Genomic DNA, 18,321 nt, shown 5'->3' on the forward strand with positions numbered 1-18,321 from the left:
ACCCAAATTTATTGATTCGACACAACACTGGTACAGCGAGGTGCTATACAAACAGTTTTTAACCCCTTTCCGCGACGGCATTGTGAACCGTCACCAAGTGAGTGTGTGCGATAGGGGGGGTCCTTCCCACACAACCCAAAACCGTCAAGGATAGGGAGCCATGATGCAGAGTCCTTGCCAAATGTAATCGTATTCGATGCAGCACACATCAAATTCCGTCACACATGTGGGATCGATGATTAAACGTTTCTAATGACGCGATGAAACCAAATGGTGTGTCGTAATGAACCATTTGGGAAACGGTATGTAAGGCACATGGGCCAACATATGAATTGTGTGCCGTATGTGCCCCATCGCACACGAGTTTTTTGTGGAACACGTCTGCCATGCATGACTCGATCGCACACGTTTTCGAACAATTACCGTGTGCGATAATGTTCTGTCACAGACAGCAGGAGTCCCTTCGCACACATACAAGTGTTGCAGGCCGTTTGTGATTTGGTGTGTATCACCGACGGTTGCGGTAAGAGTGACGTGTGCTTTTCGTTTGGGATCCCACACGTTTCCTAAAATAATACGACTGAGATTGTATTTTACATTGGACACGGTTTACTCTGAGCTCTCGTGTGCGATAATGTGGTATCACAAACGGTTTCGGAGCCCCTACGCACACATAGTAGTGCTGCAATTTGTCTGTGATCTGTTGTGTATCACCAACGGTTTCGCTACGATTGACGTATGCTTTCCGATGTGGATCGCACACACTCATTTAGTTGAACCGTGTGCGGAGCAATTGCCAGGTTAAAGCAAAATATCCCATTTGAATCGGCATGCAAAAAGAAAATTCGCCACAATATGCAATTGAACAAATAGTGTCCACGGGAAGAATATTCATCAGATTTCGCAACAATTGCAATTGAACAAATGGTAGCTAAATTCCAATGATTTGTCGACATATATATGCATTACATAATTAATCATAGTGTACGAAATATGAAGACCTCATTAGATGGAAAACAATGGATTCATGCGTATATGTTTAGCGGCTAACTCTTACTCGATGTTTCAGGAGAAGGCATGCTAAAATCTTCATTATCACCGGTGGGATTGATGTAGTGATTCAGGAAGAAGTCACTGATAAATCTTCGAACCATCAGCAATTCACCAGCGGGGAGCGGTTCAGGGGTCCTCTAAGATGAGCTGCAGTATTTTTAAGATCAGAATATGCCATATGAGTGGAGTAGAAGATATTAATTACGATAGACTTACTGGTACTAATTTGCAAGCATCTTCATAACTATCAGCATATTTGCAGATGGAGATCATGTGTCTACAAACATACACAAAGGTTGGTCCCTGCTTGTTGCTGAGGACACTGAAATTTTTTGTACATAATTAGTCATGTATTTGTCCTGTTAGGAACAACCTAACCGGTGTTAGATGTATTTTTGTTCTTTGGACAAAAATAGAAAGAGGTTTATTTAGAAGCTTGAACATTTCACTAGCATAAGAAAAGATATGTGCAGACTATTGGATACATTTTCTGAAAATAACGGATTTCAGTGTGTTACCAGAGAAATGATCTCGTGATGCAGAGTAGTTCCCTCTTGAATAGGTTCCTGATTTAGTTTTCCACAATGCGATCACACTATAAATGAAGATGGATTTTGACAACATCAATTATTGAACCAGATATGAATGCAAATTAATTTCAACATCATAGAATTCAATATCTATCAATGAATTGCTGAAGATGTGTCAGATCCTGAGCGTCTGTTGACACTCTGAGAGAATCCATGTAGTAAAGTGTGTTCTTGTTTAGAACAATGAATACCAAGATCCAGTGATTGCTATATATTAAGAAAGCCATGAACTTACGAATTATGTCGAAATCTGAAAGACAGTCAGTGTATGCGTGGTTATTTATGACTTACCGTTCATGATATGGCCACATAAATGATTTTGCATGGGACGTGTTTTCGAAGATACGGGCGACCGTGTTAATGGCCCACTCCCGTTCATCCTTACCATGTAATGTTGTACCATTTGCTAATGGAGGATCTATGAAATACACACTCCCTCTTTTTCTTCTTTGCACGTTCAATCCCCTGGGAGAAATAAAATGCAATTAGTTGTTTATCATTTACACCCTTGTATGGAGAAGTTGATTAGAGTTTGTTAAGTACTTACAAAATCAGACATCTAACATGAGTGGCATCGAGCTCGTTGAAGTTGAAGAAGAGATGTAAGTCCTCGAAATTCACATTGATCAAACCAGCATCGTGTTAGAAATGATCTCTATTGTAGCAGACTAGCAGAACATGATGACCTGCTAACTTTTGATCCATGCAATATTTATGTAACTCGCGGCAACTGGAGTTGCACTCATCAAAGTATTCACCAAAAATAAATGGCTGGCCATGGACGTAATTGTGTACTTCAAGTACGTTAGCTTTATTTTTAGCAAGCACCAAATCTATTTCTGCATCATTCATGCCGTCAGGCATAATATTACTTTCCGATTCGAACAACTTGTTGTTAATTTGGTTCTGGGCGATGAGTGCTTTAAGTAAGAGGCAATCATTCTCTTTCCTCTTCACTCTCTGGGCGCGCTTCCTCGCGGTTGCAGCCTTTTTGCCCACTTCCTTCTTGGTACTTGAAGCACTTATGGTCCAAGGTCTGGATGGCTGAAAGGGAGACTGCAGAGCAGACGGTAAAGCTTCGACGAACTGCTTAGCAGACGGTTTAGCTATGCCGGACTACTAGGCTGGCAGTGTTGCTATGACAGACTTTGGGCTGTAGGAGTAGAGGCATCGGACTGCTGACCATGCGTTGAAGCTATGTCGGTTTTCTACGCAAGTGGTGCCAACTTGTCGGTGTGCCAAGGAGGTCGTGCCAACACATTGGTTTGCAGAGCAGGCAGTGCTGAAGCATTGATATGCTGATCACGCGGCTGCGGGCCGATGCACTGATGTGCAGTCGGTTCTGGACCTATAGACTGCTCAGCAGGCGGTTCTGAAGCATCAGACTACTTAGTAGTCCGTTCCACCAGGTTGGTGTGCTGAGCATGTGTTGCAGCTAGGTCTCCCCTCGCTGCTTCAGCGGCCAGCATCTGAACCCGTGGTGCGTCTTCAACAGTTGTAGGCCTTGCCACTGGCTACTCTAGGGCGGACGATGACATGGCCTGTACGGCACAAAGTCGGGTGGGTTGATCACAGGTTGATGCATCAGCCGTCGGATTACGAGTATTAGGTTCCTTGGGGGAAGCATGCGAGAGCTGTTGTGGCAAGGAGAGTGTCACCGGTTGAGGGGCGACATTAGTTGCTCTTGGCGGGGCTTCAGGGATCTCATCCATGAAGTCTATTTCCTTTCGTGGGCACTGGATGTGATGTAACAGTGTTTCTCCCAAGATCCTTTGCTCATCAAAGTCCCCTAGGACATTCTTCAGGGCAAATTCATTGAATCCAGGCTTTACTTCAGTCACGTAGTACTTCACACAACCCGACTTCAATGGTATGGAGGCCCTCTTCCAAGAAGGGTGGGTAAACCCAGGTTGTTGCACATTTTAATATACCTTCATAACGTGTAAGCACGCCCTTCGGTCTGTCTCTCATTCCAGATAGATCAGATATATCGTCATCATGAGAAGCCGCAGTCTCAGTGTCGCTAGGGTCAGCTGATGCACAACTCCTCTTGTGTGGTGATGCCGCGCAACAACCAGCATCCTCCATGCCCGCCTCCCCTCCCATCTACTGGCTATTTGTCAGTGTTAGAGTCTTCTGCATCATCATTGACTCCTCAATTTCCTTTCGAACAGACGGACACATGTCATTCCTCAACCTTTCATACAATTCATTCTGCTTCATTTCACTCCTCGCTTTTTTCATGCCGAGCCTCTCTTCTTTGCTGAGTGTGAAAGTTCTCTTGTGCGGGACATTAACACCTATACCCCTTGCACGGCCAGGGGGCTCTCTTGTTTCCAGAGCGTCAGACAGAATGTCACATGGCCTTGAGTTCTTATAGAACCTTCCAGGGATCTCGGAAGCCTTTAACATTACATGATGTAGTTTCTCGTCATCTGAGCTTTCAAAGTAATAAGTTCCATCATCACGCCTCCTTGCATGTGCCCGCAAGTAGTCTCTAGCACGTTTGCCCCTGATTTCACTAAAGGCCGATTTCCCGCAGCTACTACTTCATTGTCCTCCTGGTCCCATATCGGTTTCATGATGTAGTATCCTGCCACCACCCATACGGTGTGTGTGTGTGTTCCTCTTCTGAAGTTCCAATTGCTTGGCACTCTTCTTAGCAAACTCTGTAGTTGCACTAACCCTTTTGAATTTTGTCCAGTCTACCTTTGTAATTTGGGGGTATGCGGGGATTGGGTCCTTGCCTTCACTCAAGTACTTCTTGTATAACACGTGCTTCCAGTTTCTCCAAGCATCCCTAGCCTTATTCAGTGCAACGTGTTCCACCTGCCTTCTCCACTGCTTTGGAACGTTTGAAGTGATTCATGATCTCCCGGACTATCCTTTGTCGTGTTTTTGTGTCAGCCTTCCGAAACCCCGGCATGTTGAGTCTTGCCCTGCCAACAATGGTAGTTGGAGCCCAAGACTTTAAATCGATGTCGGTTACTTCATATATACCTTTAGGCTGGTGTGTGGGCTTTCTTGGAGCGTTCCTCCGTGTCCTGAACGGAAGGGTAATTTCTGCAGCTCTATCCAATTCCAGATTACTTGATCCTTCATCATCTGCTGAAGACCTAGGGTTGTCGGAATCAGATGAAGATACATCGCCTGAAGCATGAATGATGTCGCTGCTACTCGGCATCTACAGAGAACACATGCGAAACTCAGGAAAGGAGGATAAGCATAAAGCTAACAACTTGGTATCAAGTTGTCTAACACATGTCATGCAATAATTTAGAAAATGTACGGCTAATTTGTTAAGTTTGTGTGACTCGGGCGCCCATGGTCTGTGAATCAACAATAACTTATTGGAACAAATACAACTTATATGTACTAGTTAGGAAGGTAGATAATGAACATATATAGACTCTTCGTTATTTTATAGCCAATTTGTGAACATACGAAACGAAATAGGAAGAGGGATTGCGAGGAAGTATGCCTCACTACGATGGAGAGCAGTAACTAACAGGTTTCTTAATGCAAACCCGGCAGGACCACATGAGAGGCGAGGGTTACAAGATCGATATGCTCGAGGGTGGCTAGCGAGCAAACGAAGACGGCGAGGCGCGGGCAGCCGCATGTTGGGAACAACAGTGGAGGTAGGGTTGACACCGAAGAGCGGGCACACGGCCAGGTTGAGCACGTCGGCGCCAAAAAGGGTTCTGCTATGGATCTGGGGGAGGGTAGCTGACGATGGAGATTGGATGGACTAATTGAGTGAAACACAGACGGGCGTTGGGGGTGTTGGCGGCCTAGGTGAAAAGGGTGAAAAGTATCCCCGGTCACCATGCAGAAAGGCCTATGCAAACGGTTGTCTCTAAGCGCTCGTGTGCACAAACAACATAATTTCATTTGAAATGAAGACACACTAATTTTGAAATGAAGACGTGAGTTCATTGTTTCGCCTCTAATTTTTTCCCACGATAAGCAATCATCATTATACCACAGGTTTGATTTGCTGGGGTATTTCAGATCTCATGTGCTATATTTAAGCCATATTTGGCATTTACCATGCATTTTGGCATATAAATCAAATCCTAACTGGAACTGTATGTGCGGATGAAAGGGATGAGGATTGTCGTCCGATGTGGGAGCATCCAACAGTGTAGACGTACGATCCCTTGGTTTGGGTTCTGGCCAATCAGAATGCACGACTCAGATCGCGCACGCAGCAGGGGGCATCGGCCACTGTTTGGTAGGCACACGGCTTTGTGAGTGAACCGTGTGCTATTTGAAAACATTTATATGAACTAATAACATATTATCGTTTGAATGAAAATATGAGTTCATCGTTTCGCCACGAATTTTCTTTCCACGGTAAGAAATCACCATTGTACCCTATGGTTTGATTTTCTGGGGCATTTGAGATCTCGTTTCCTATATTTGAGTCATTTTTTGCACGGGTATGGGTACGGGTACGCCTTCATCTTGCTGCCGGATACGGGCCGCTAGCGCTCGTGGACGTCATCGACCGGACGCGGGGCAGCATCACTCGTGGACAGAGATCAATAGAAGCTTTTCTAGCAAAGCATTCTCTAATGAAAATCTTCCTAGCAACCTCATCCAATGCCACAAATGCATTAGCTCTGGTTTTAGTTGAAACTAAATTTAGCTGAAATGCGAGAAAAGCTGTTAGGAGGATAAGAAACCAGTTCCAAACAAGAACATAAACAAGTACAAGAACGAGTATAGCAAGAGGAGTTGCTGGCATGTTTATGTGAATGCGTATGTTTATTCAGTACAGCATGTTTATGTTGTTCAGTACACCATGCTTATGTTGTTCAGTACATCATGTGATGGAACTACAAACTCTTTTTCTCTCTGAAACAAGCAACATTCACACAAACATCCTACATTTCTAGCATCAGAAGTTACTTGTCATGAACTGACAGATTTACACAAGTAGACCAACCAATGGAGAAATCTACTAACTGTTTAAAAGAATCAGTAATTTTGTACGCATTGGGGATTCATGTGTTTCGTTATACTGAATTTAATAACCAAAATGCATATTCATACAAAAAACATCCAAAAAGAAGTTTAAGCACCTAGGTGGAATAAAGTTGAAGCTGACAGCCATGGACTGCTAGTCGCGATGAACTCGACCACCCTGATGCCATGGGGTTGGACTGAGGACGGCACACATGCGGCCTTGACATCGGCTGAGAGCGCGGGAGACTACAACTACCAGCACTACAAAAACACACATCGACTCTGTAGGCAAATACTACAACACACACACACCCATTCTTGAATTGCAAATTTGCAATACATATTTACATACTACATCAAGGTCATATCTCTGTACTTACAAACTTTATGTAAGGTGAACTCACGATTTTTCTTTTTGAACTTTGTTTCTTTTTTCTCCAAACTGATACAAACTTCCACCACGTACTTGTGCGATTTTATTTTCAAACAACACAAGAGAAGAGCTTTATTTACATCGTCTACATGTCCAACCATTTCATTTCTGGAAAGAAAGCAAACATCTTTGTCCTATTTATCTAACCCAACCCTTTTTGTAGAAGTGAAGCACATAATAGAGAAAAAGCTAGAAGCTGGATCGTGAATAGTATTAGAAGTTTAGTGCACACATAATAAGAAATATCAAATACAAGTATGGAGCAGCAGCAATACGGATATGTAAAAGTTCTAGAATTCGATTAAAAAATGAAGTAGCTTGATCTCGTAAGTACTACCGTAACTAGATACATGTAAAAGTTAAGTGACAACAAGTTCAAAAGAAATTCAGAAAATGAAACCGAATTGATGGGCTTACTTCATGCATTAAATTGTACTCCTTCCGTCCTAGAAAACTTGTCTCAAGCTTATTCCTCAAATGGATGTATCTAGCACTAACTTGATGCTAGATACATTTATTTGAGGAACAAGCTTTTCCGGATGGAGGGAGTACACCATACCGTATTGTCTGGATGTATACGATGGAGTCAGTGGGCTGCACGTCGAGCCACGTTGTGCAGAGAACTGGTGTCGAATGATTCAGTCTCGGCGGGCTGGGAGCATGCCATTGCTGCAATCAGAAATTTTTGCCATTGATTTCTAAACAATAGGTACAAGAATCACCAAAATTTGGACTAAAGCTCTAGGTATTTTAGCTCAAATAACAAACACATTTAAGTTTAGAGATGAAACATAGTTGAACGTTCTTCAGTGTGATTTTCCGCATAAGGAAAATCGCAGAAGCAACATAGTTAGACTGAAGCTCTAGCGACATAGTTGAACTTAGGAAATTTTCTGCTGGCCGGCCCTATGAACAACTTAGCATTGATAAACAATGCCCAACCTCAGCGCTAGCATTCTTCAAGTTACATTTAAGAGGAGCCAATTTTTTTGCCGTGTTACCGTTGACAAGAGCTAAAGTAATTACAATTATCCTAACAAGCATATGCTCAAACAAGTTGAAGTTTCTTTTACTTGGGAACAACTTCAGTTCAGGTGTCTCTCACATAAATAAATTTTATTTTAGGCTTAAGAGACAGTCAGTCTGTGTTAACTGAAAAACAACTCAAGTTTAACATGGCACATATCCTAGAGATACATGCTTCTCAAGCCTGAACAAAGGCAAACAATTTGATTTTTCAATGCATTGTAGGCAAGAACGGATCCGAGTCAGAACTGATGCGATTTATTCCATCAAACTACTACAAAAGTTTCTCTATACTATTAGGTTTTTAACACAAAAGTATTGAACTGTTTGCTGCCTTTCCATTATGAATTGATGGCGTAATACATGTTGAACTGTTACTCAAGAGCAAAATTCAGAAATACATATATATTGGCGCACTCCAAATATGTGCATTCTCAGGAACAAAACTTTCTGAACCTTCTATACAAAAGAACTTGAACAATCAGTCCAAAACATATTTGAAGTTGAACGATCATTTTCCTTACTGAGTGTTAAGGAAAATGAAACAAGAGACGAGCTCGCCGGAGAACTTGGATTGAAGAGCTTGTACACGCCGCGCTGCAGGGGGGTAAGGGAGGGCGGTAGTGCATGGGGTTCTGAGGCGGCAAATGGAAGTGGAAGCAAGGGAGAACACCATTATCTTAGGACTTTATCTTGTTTTCAACACTAGTACACAGTCCCTGTACGTGCTATTCTCCCATAGGCATTAACACAAGCACTATGTGTTTTAGGAAGAACAAGGCACTTGAATCAGAATAGACACTGAAGAAACTTGCTACAAAACATTACTTATTTAGGTGATATATGTAAACTTATAGAATTTCAAAGCATGAACTGATGATATTTTGCACACGCACCAACTAGTTTGTATTTTTTCATGAACTGATGATAGAATACACACCAAACTAATATTAAGTTTATTACAGAAATTCTCTATTCATGAACTGACAATATTTATTCTTTGTGGACTGAAGAAAAGAGAACAAAAATATACACAGAACTAACGATAGAATACACGCTGAAGAAAAAAGTATTTCTTCTCTATGAACTGACAAAGGTTTTTTCATGGCAGGCAGTACAAGAATGACTAGGAAAAAAAGAAAAACAGAGAATTTAGTGGCCAAAATCACTGTAATAACTAGTGGCAGTCTCTGTGGTTTACCTCCTGTTTCCATACCATGTAGATGGGTCTGTTGCTAGCTATAACTGCAGAGAGAGAGAGAGAGAGAGAGAGAGAGAGAGAGAGAGAGAGAGAGAGAGAGAGAAGAAATTGGCAAAAATATATTGTTTCTATTTCTGCTCAGACATTCCACACAAACAGGCCAAGTGCACAAGTTGAACTGATCTTGTCCATGACATGAACGGGGGCTAGTGCTGCTGCTGTATGTGCACGAGCTTCATGAGAGGTTCAACGGGAGAAGGGTGGAGCCAGATTTCAAGTAAGGATATGCACAAAGTACTTGGCAAGCAAGTCTGAGGAGCAAAATAAGTTATAGTTGGCTAACACAAGAAACAAAGTGAAACCATATACTTAGCTACTCTTTCCAAAGAGTTAGTAACATTGAATCATTCTTGTAGAAAGATATCTAGATCAGAAGTTCAGAAGTTGAGCAAGGACATGCTTTTTGAAGTAGTGTCTATAGTAATTTGCTACCTTGCTTTTAGGTGACAATATAGTATTTGAAAACTACCTCCAAGTTACCAAATTGAAAGGTTGTAACGACGATATGCTACATGAATTGTATGGTTGAAACAGAGACAACTAAAAGAATAGGAATACACGGCCAACCTTGCCGTCGATGATAGACTTGCTTGTTGCGCATTCCTCCTCCGATTGTTGTCGGATTGTTATCGGATTTTGAGCAGCAAATGATCGGACTCCCCACTGAAACATACATAAGAAAGCATTTTCAACACCTAATTCAGTAGAGATGTCTCTCCAAGGAAACCATGTCCCCCCTAAGCAACCAAAGAACAATGAATAATTTTGTATATCCGAAGAACGAAATTCAGATGGTGATAACACCAGAGCTTCCCAATTTGCACCCCTGAAAGGACTCCATTCTCTTAGCTGAGAAGAACTCACCTCTGGCTGGTGGGCGGAGCGGCCACTGATGGCAAAGAAGCTCGAAGAGTACAGCAACCACCTGGGCGCCGATGAGTAGAGGAAGTGGACATGCTACCCCTTACTCCTTCGGACTGACGGCTGCGGCGAAGTGGAGCTGATGGAGGAGGAGATCACGAGTAGCGCCGGGATGGTCGGCGCTGGAACTCGTTGGGAAGGGGTCGTTGGTGTGCGGTGGATCCGGGCCGGTGTCATGCTTGATATCCGTAGTTGGTCGGCTGGTTAGCTTGCTGGGCGATGGCCGCGGCAGGAGGTGGGGGCGGCGGCCGCGACAGGAGGTGGGCATGGCGGCCGCGACAGAAGGTGGGGGCGGCGCATCGCGAGATGGGGCGGGGGCAGCTAGCATGAGACGAGACAGAGCAGCCGGCGTGAGAAAGGGGTGGACGATGGCTGGGGCGAGGTATGGCGGCGGTGACCGGCGCGAGACAGGGCGGGGCGACCGGTGCGAGGTAGGGGGTGGGGGATGGCCGGTGCGAGGTGCAGCGGTGGCGACTGGCGCTAGATGGATGGAGTGGAGTGAGGTGGCATGCAGGTGTACTGAGAGCGTTTCTTTTGTCAGGCGGGGGTAGTGTGCTTCTTTTCTTTTCTACAGCGGTTCGGAAATTGTAGATCGGGTCCTATATAGGGTCGAGAGTAATAGAATAGCCCTGGGTGAGGAATAGTTATTCTTCACCTCTCTCTGTTTTGACGTCAATACACCATATTTTTAGGTGTCGTAAATTTTATCTTATTCATAAGTAAAAAGAGAACGTAAGAAAATATATACTCGTCATAAAAAATATTTTATGTTACGCAAAGTTACAAGCGTAAAAACATACATAAAATGCGATATTTTTGGTCTTATAACCTATTTTTTATTTTTTTTATACCAAATTTTACGTAGTGAATCAATATGAATGTAACTATTTGTATTCCAAACATAATTTATTTATGAAGTGATAGTAAGATTACCTCGGGTAAATAATAACTTATTCTACAACCTGGATGATGAATTGTATTAATATATATATATATAGGCGAAGGCCTTGTTGGTATTTAATTACAGGAAATGCATATAGAGTCCGAAAATAACAAAAATCGGTGTGTCACTGTGGCGTGCTCTCATGATCCCATGAAAAAAATTGGTAAAATTTGGCACAAGTTTTGATGCTCACACCTTCCAAATCGGAGCATCTCACAAGAAGGATCATAGTTTTCAAAAGGAGATGCGGCACTTCGGACTCCAATCGTCGGTGACTACATCGTTTTGCCTCGATTTTTTTTACACGGTAAACAATCACGAATATACCCTAGGTTTGATTTTCTGGCCCATTTTTCATGTCTCGTCTGCTATATTTAAGTCATTTTTTTGCATTTACCTTCCATTTACATGTGGGTGTTAATTAGCAAAGAAGATGTACAAATCATTGTGTATCGCTTTGCGAGTTTTCATCAATTGTCCAAGAAGCGGGGTGAAACCCTGCTACCTCTTGAGCACTGCGTTGGTTTTTCCTTGAAGAGGAAAGGGCGATGCAGCAAAGTAGCGTAAGTATTTCCCTTAGTTTTTGAGAACCAAGGTATCAATCTAGTAGGAGGCTCCACAGAAGTCTCTCGTACCTACACAAATAAACAAGAACCTCGCAACCAACGCGATAAAGGGGTTGTCAATCCCTTCACGACAACTTAATGAGATCTGATAGAGATAATAAGATAAGTTAAATATTTTTGGTATTTTTATGATATAGATTGGAAAGTAAAGATTGCAAAATAAAATAGATCAGAAACTTATATGATAAAAGATAGACCGGGGGCCATAGGGTTCACTAGTGGCTTCTCTCAAGATAGCATAAGTATTACGGTGGGTGAACAAATTACTGTCGAGCAATTGATAGAAAAGTGCATAGTTATGAGAATATCTAGGCATGATCATGTATATAGGCATCACGTCCGCGACAAGTAGATCAAAACGATTCTGCATCTACTACTATTACTCCACACATCGACCGCTATCCAGCATGCATCTAGAGTATTAAGTTCATAAGAACAGAGTAACGCATTAAGCAAGATGACATGATGTAGAGAGATAAACTCAAGCAATATGATATAAACCCAATCTTTTTATCCTCGATGGCAACAATATAATACGTGCCTTGCTGCCCCTGCTGTCACTGAGAAAGGACACCACAGGATTGAACCCAAAGCTAAGCACTTCTCCCATTGCAAGAAAGATCAATCTAGTAGGCCAAACCAAACTGATAATTCGAAGAGATTTGCAAAGATAACCAATCATACATAAAAGAATTCAGAGGAGATTCAAATATTTCTCATAGATAAACTTGATCATAAACCCACAATTCATCGGATCTCGACAAACACACCGCAAAAATAGTTACATCGAATAGATCTCCAAGAAGATCAAGGAGAACATTGTATTGAGATTCAAAGAGAGAGAAGAAGCCATCTAGCTAATAACTATGGACCCGAAGGTCTATGGTAAACTACTCACAACTCATCGGAGAGGCTATGGTGTTGATGTAGAAGCCTTCCGTGGTCGATTCCCCCTCCGGTGGAGCGCCGACGATGCCTCCAAGATGGGATCTCACGGATACAGAAGGTTGCGGCGATGGAAATAGGTTTCGTGGTGTTCCTGGATGTTTTCGGGGTATGTAGATATATATAGGCGAAAGAAGTCGGTCAGGGGAGCCACAAGGGGCCCACGAGGGTGGGGGCGCGCCCACCCCCCTAGGGCGCGCCCTCCTGCCGCATGGCCACCTTGGCTGCTTCTTGACGTCCACTCCAGTCTCTTGGATTACGTTTGTTCCAAAAAGATCGCTCCCGAAGGTTTCATTCCATTTGGACTCCGTTTGATATTCCTTTTCTTCGGAACACTGAAATAGGCAAAAAAAAATAGCAATTTGGGTTGGGCCTTCGGTTAGTAGGTTAGTCCAAAAAATGATATAAAAGTGTAAAGTAAAGCCCATAAACATCCAAAACGGGTAATATAATAGCATGGAACAATCAAAAATTATAGATACGTTGGAGATGTATCAAGCATCCCAAGCTTAATTCCTGGTCGTCTTCGAGTAGGTAAATGATAAAAACAGAATTTTTTATGTGGAATGCTACCTAGCATATTTCTCAATGTAATTTTCTTTATTGTGGCATGAATGTTCAGATCCAAATGATTGAAGATAAAAGTTCATGTTAACATAAAAATAGTAATACTTCAAGCATACTAACAAGTAATCATGTCTTATGAAAATAGCATAGCCAAAGAAAGCTTATCCCTATAAAATCATATAGTTAGGCTATGCTTCATTTTCATTACACAAAATACTCCCATCATGCACAATCCCGGTTTCAGCCAAGCAATTGGTTCATACTTTTTAACGTGCTTCAGATTTTTCAACTCACACGCAGTACATGAGCGCAAGCCATGGATATAGCACTATATGTGGAATGGAGTGGTGGTTGTGAAGAGGACAAAAAGGGAGTAGATAGTCTCACATCAACTAGGCGTATCAATGGGCTATGGAGATGCCCATTAATAGATATCAATGTGAGTAAGTAGGGATTGCCATGCAACAGATGCACTAGAGCTATAAATGTATGAAAGCTCAACAAAAGAAACTAAGTGGGTGTGCATCCAACTTGCTTGCTCATGAAGACCTAGGGCATTTTGAGGAAGCCCATCATTGGAATATACAAGCCAAGTTCTATAATGAAAAATTCCCACTAGTATTTGAAAGTGACAACATAGGAGACTCTCTACCATGAAGATCATGGTGCTACTTTGAAGCACAAGTGTGAAAAAAGGATAGTAACATTGTCCCTTCTCTCTTTTCTCTCTTTTTTGGTGGGCTTCTTTGGCCTCTTTTTTTATTTGGGCTTCTTTGGCCTCTTTTATTTTTATAAAGTCCGAAGTCTTATCCCGACTTGTGGGGGAATCATAGTCTTCATCATCCTTTCCTCACTTGGGACAATGCTCTAATAATGAAGATCATCACACTTTTATTGATTTACAACTCAAGAATTACAACTCAATACTTAGAACAAAATATGACTCTATGTGAATGCCTCCGGCGATGTATCGGGATATGCAATGAATCAAGAGCGACATGTATAAAAGAATTATGAAGGCGGCCTTGCCACAAATACGATGTCAACTACATGATCATGCAAAAGCAATATGACAATGATGGAGCGTGTCATAATGAACGGAACGGTGGAAAGTTGCATGGCAATATATCTCGGAATGGCTATGGAAATGCCATAATAGGTAGGTATAGTGGCTATTTTGAGGAAGGTAAATGGTGGATGTATGATACCGGCCAAAGTTGCGCGGCATAATAGAGGCTAGCAATGGTGGAAGGGTGAGAGTGCGTATAATCCATGGACTCACATTAGTCATAAAGAACTCATATACTTATTGCAAAAGTTTATTAGCCCTCGAAGCAAAGTACTACTACGCATGCTCCTAGGGGAAGGGTTGGTAGGAGTTAACCATCGTGTGATCCCGACCTCTACACATAAGGAAGGCAATCAAAAGAGCACCCCATGCAACAAATTTGTTACACAACTTTTACCATACGTGCATGCTACGGGACTTGCCAACTTTAACACAAGTATTTATCAATTTCATAATTACCCAACTAGCATGACTCTAACATTACTACCTTTATATCTCAAAACAATTATCAAGCATCAAATTTATCATAGTGTTTAATGCACTTTCTATGATAGTTTTTATTATACCCAACTTGGATGCCCATCATATTATGACCAATTTTATAACCATAGCAAATACCATGTTGTTATAAAATACTCTCAAAATAATATAAGTGAAGCATGAGAGATCAATAATTTCTACAAAATTAAGCCACCAACGTGCTCTAAAAAGATATAAGTGAAGTACTAGAGCAAAAATTGCCTAGCTTAAAAGATATAAGTGAAGCACATAGAGTATTCTAAAAAATTCCGAATCATGTGTGTCTCTCCCAAAAGGTGTGTACAACAAGGATGATTGTGGTAAACTAAAAGAAAAGACTCATAGCATACAATACGCTCCAAGCAAAATGCATATCATGTGGCGAATAAAAATATAGCTCCAAGTAAAGTTACCGATAGACGAAGACGGAAGAGGGGATGCCTTCCGGGGCATCCCCAAGCTTAGGCTTTTGTTTGTCCTTGAATTATCTTGGGGTGCCATGGGCATCCCCAAGGCTCTTGCCACTCCTTATTCCATGGTCCATCAAATCTTTACCCAAAACTTGAAAACTTCACAACACAAAACTCAATAGGAAATGTCATGAGCTCTGTTAGTGCAAGAAAGAAAAACCACCACTTAAGGTACTGTAATGGACTCATTCTTTATTTATATTGGTGTTAAACCTACTGTATTCCAACTTCTCTATGGTTCATACCCCCGATACTAGCCATAGATTCATCAAAATAAGCAAACAACACACAAAAATAGAATTTGTCAAAAACAGAATAGTCTGTAGAAATCTGTAACTTTCAAATAATTCTGGAACTCTAAAAATCCTACAAAAATAGGAAGTCCTAGGCAATTTGTCTATTGATCTACTTGAAAAAGAATCAACTAAAAAGCACGTTTTTCCGATTTATTAAAATTATTCTCGTGCATGCAAAAGTTTCTGTTTTTCAGCAAGATCAAATTAACTATCACCCAAGATGACCCTATAGGTTCTACTTGTTACAAACACTAATTAAAACATTAAACCACATCTAAACAAAATCTAGATGAATTATTTATTACTAAACAAGAGCAAAAAGCAAGGAATAAAAATAAAATTGGGTTGCCTCCCAACAAGCGCTATCGTTTAACGCCCCTAGCTAGGCATAAAAGCGAGAATAGATCTAAGTATTGCCATCTTTGGTATTCAATTCATAAGTGGCTCTCATAATAGATTCATAAGGTAATTTGATTTTCTTCCTAGGAAAGTGTTCCATGCCTTTCCTTAATGGAAATTGAAATCTAATATTTCCTTCCTTCATATCAATAATTGCACCAATCGTTCTAAGGAAAGGTCTACCAAGAATAATAGTACATGAAAAATTGCAATCTATATCAAGAACAATAAAATCTATGGGCACATAATTCCTATTTGCGACAATAAGAACATCATTAATCCTTCCCATAGGTTTCTTAATAGTGGAATCCGCAAGGTGCAAGTTTAAAGAGCAATCATCAAATTTAGGGAAACCTAGCACATCACATAAAGTTTTTGGAATCATGGAAACACTAGCACCCAAATCACACAAAGGATAGCATTCATGATCTTTTATTTTAATTTTAATAGTAGGTTCCCACAAATCATAAAGTTTTCTAGGGATAGAAACTTCTAATTCAAGTTTTTCCTCATAAGATTGCATCAAAGCATCAACGATATGTTTGGTAAAAGCTTTATTTTAACTATAAGCATGAGGAGAATTCAACACGGATTGCAACAAGGAAATACAATCTATTAAAGAAAAATTATCATAATTAAATTCCTTGAAATCCAAAGTATTAGGTTCATTGCTATGTAAAGTTTTGATCTCTTCAATCCCACTTTTACCAATTTTAGCATCAAGATCTAAGAACTCCGAATCATTGGGACGCCTTTTAACTAAAGTTGACTCATCTCCAGTCCCATCATTATCAAGATTCATATTGCAAAACAAAGATTTAATAGGAGACACATCAATCACTTTTAGATCTTCATCATTAGTTTCATGGAAACTAGAAGAATACGCTTTTACAAAGCAATCTTTCTTAGCGCGCATCCTAGCGGTTTTTTCTTTGCACTCATCAATGGAAATTCTCATGGCTTTGAGAGACTCATTGATATCATGCTTAGGTGGGATAGATATAAGTTTCAAAGGATCAACATCAAAAGAAATTCTATCCACGTTCCTAGCCAATTCATCAACTTTAAGCATTTTTTCTTCAAGCAAAGCATTGAATTTCTTTTGAGAGATCATAATTTTTTTAACACTATTCTCAAAATCAGAGGGCATCTTATTGAAATTTCCATAAGAGTTGTTGTATGAATTACCATAATTATTAGAGGAATTACTAGGAAACGGCCTAGGATTAAAGTTTCCTCTATACGCATTGTTACCAAAATTATTCCTACCAACAAAATTCACATCCATAGATTCATTGTTATTCTCAATCAAAGTAGACAAAGGCATATCATTAGGATCATTAGGAGCACTCTTAGTAGCAAAAAATTTCATAAGTTCATCCATCTTTCCACTCAAAACATTAATCTCTTCTATCGCATGAACTTTTTAACTAGTTGATCTTTTGGTGTGACATTGAGAATAATTAACCATAATATTATCTAGGAGTTTAGTAGCTTCTCCTAAAGTGATTTCCATAAAAGTGCCTCCCGCGGCCGAAACTAAAAAATTTCGAGAAGCAAAATTCAATCCGGCATAAAAGTTTTGTATGATCATCCATAAATTCAAACCATGTGTAGGGCAATTGCAAATCATTAATTTTATTCTCTGCCAAGGTTGGGCAACATGCTCATGATCTAGTTGCTTAAAATTCATAATATCATTTCTAAGAGAGAAGATCTTAGCAGGAGGAAAATACTTAGAGATAAAAGCATCTTGCACTTATTCCATGAATCAATACTATTGTTAGGCAAAGACGGAAACCAAGTTTTAGCACGATCTCTAAGTGAAAACGGAAATAACTTCAATTTAACAATACATTATCCATGTATTTCTTCTTTTGCATACCACACAAATCAACAAAGTTGTTTAGATGAGTAGCGGCATCTTCACTAGGAAGGCCAGAAAATTGATCTTTCATAACAAGATTCAACAAAGCAGCATTGATTTCACAAGATTCAACATCATTAAGAGGAGCAATCAGAGTGCTAAGGAAATCATTATTATTGATATTGGAAAAGTCACACAATTTAGTATTATCTTGAGCCATTGAGACAAGCAATCCAACACACAAGCACACAAGAGGCAAGCGAAAGAAAAGAGGCAAACGAAAAAGAGATGGCGAATAAAACGACAAGGGTGAAGTGGGGGAGAGGAAAACGAGAGGCAAATGGCAAATAATGTAATGTGAG

This window comes from Triticum dicoccoides, chromosome 3B (genome assembly GCF_002162155.2).
Source record: "Triticum dicoccoides isolate Atlit2015 ecotype Zavitan chromosome 3B, WEW_v2.0, whole genome shotgun sequence".
Classification (NCBI taxonomy): domain Eukaryota; kingdom Viridiplantae; phylum Streptophyta; class Magnoliopsida; order Poales; family Poaceae; genus Triticum; species Triticum dicoccoides.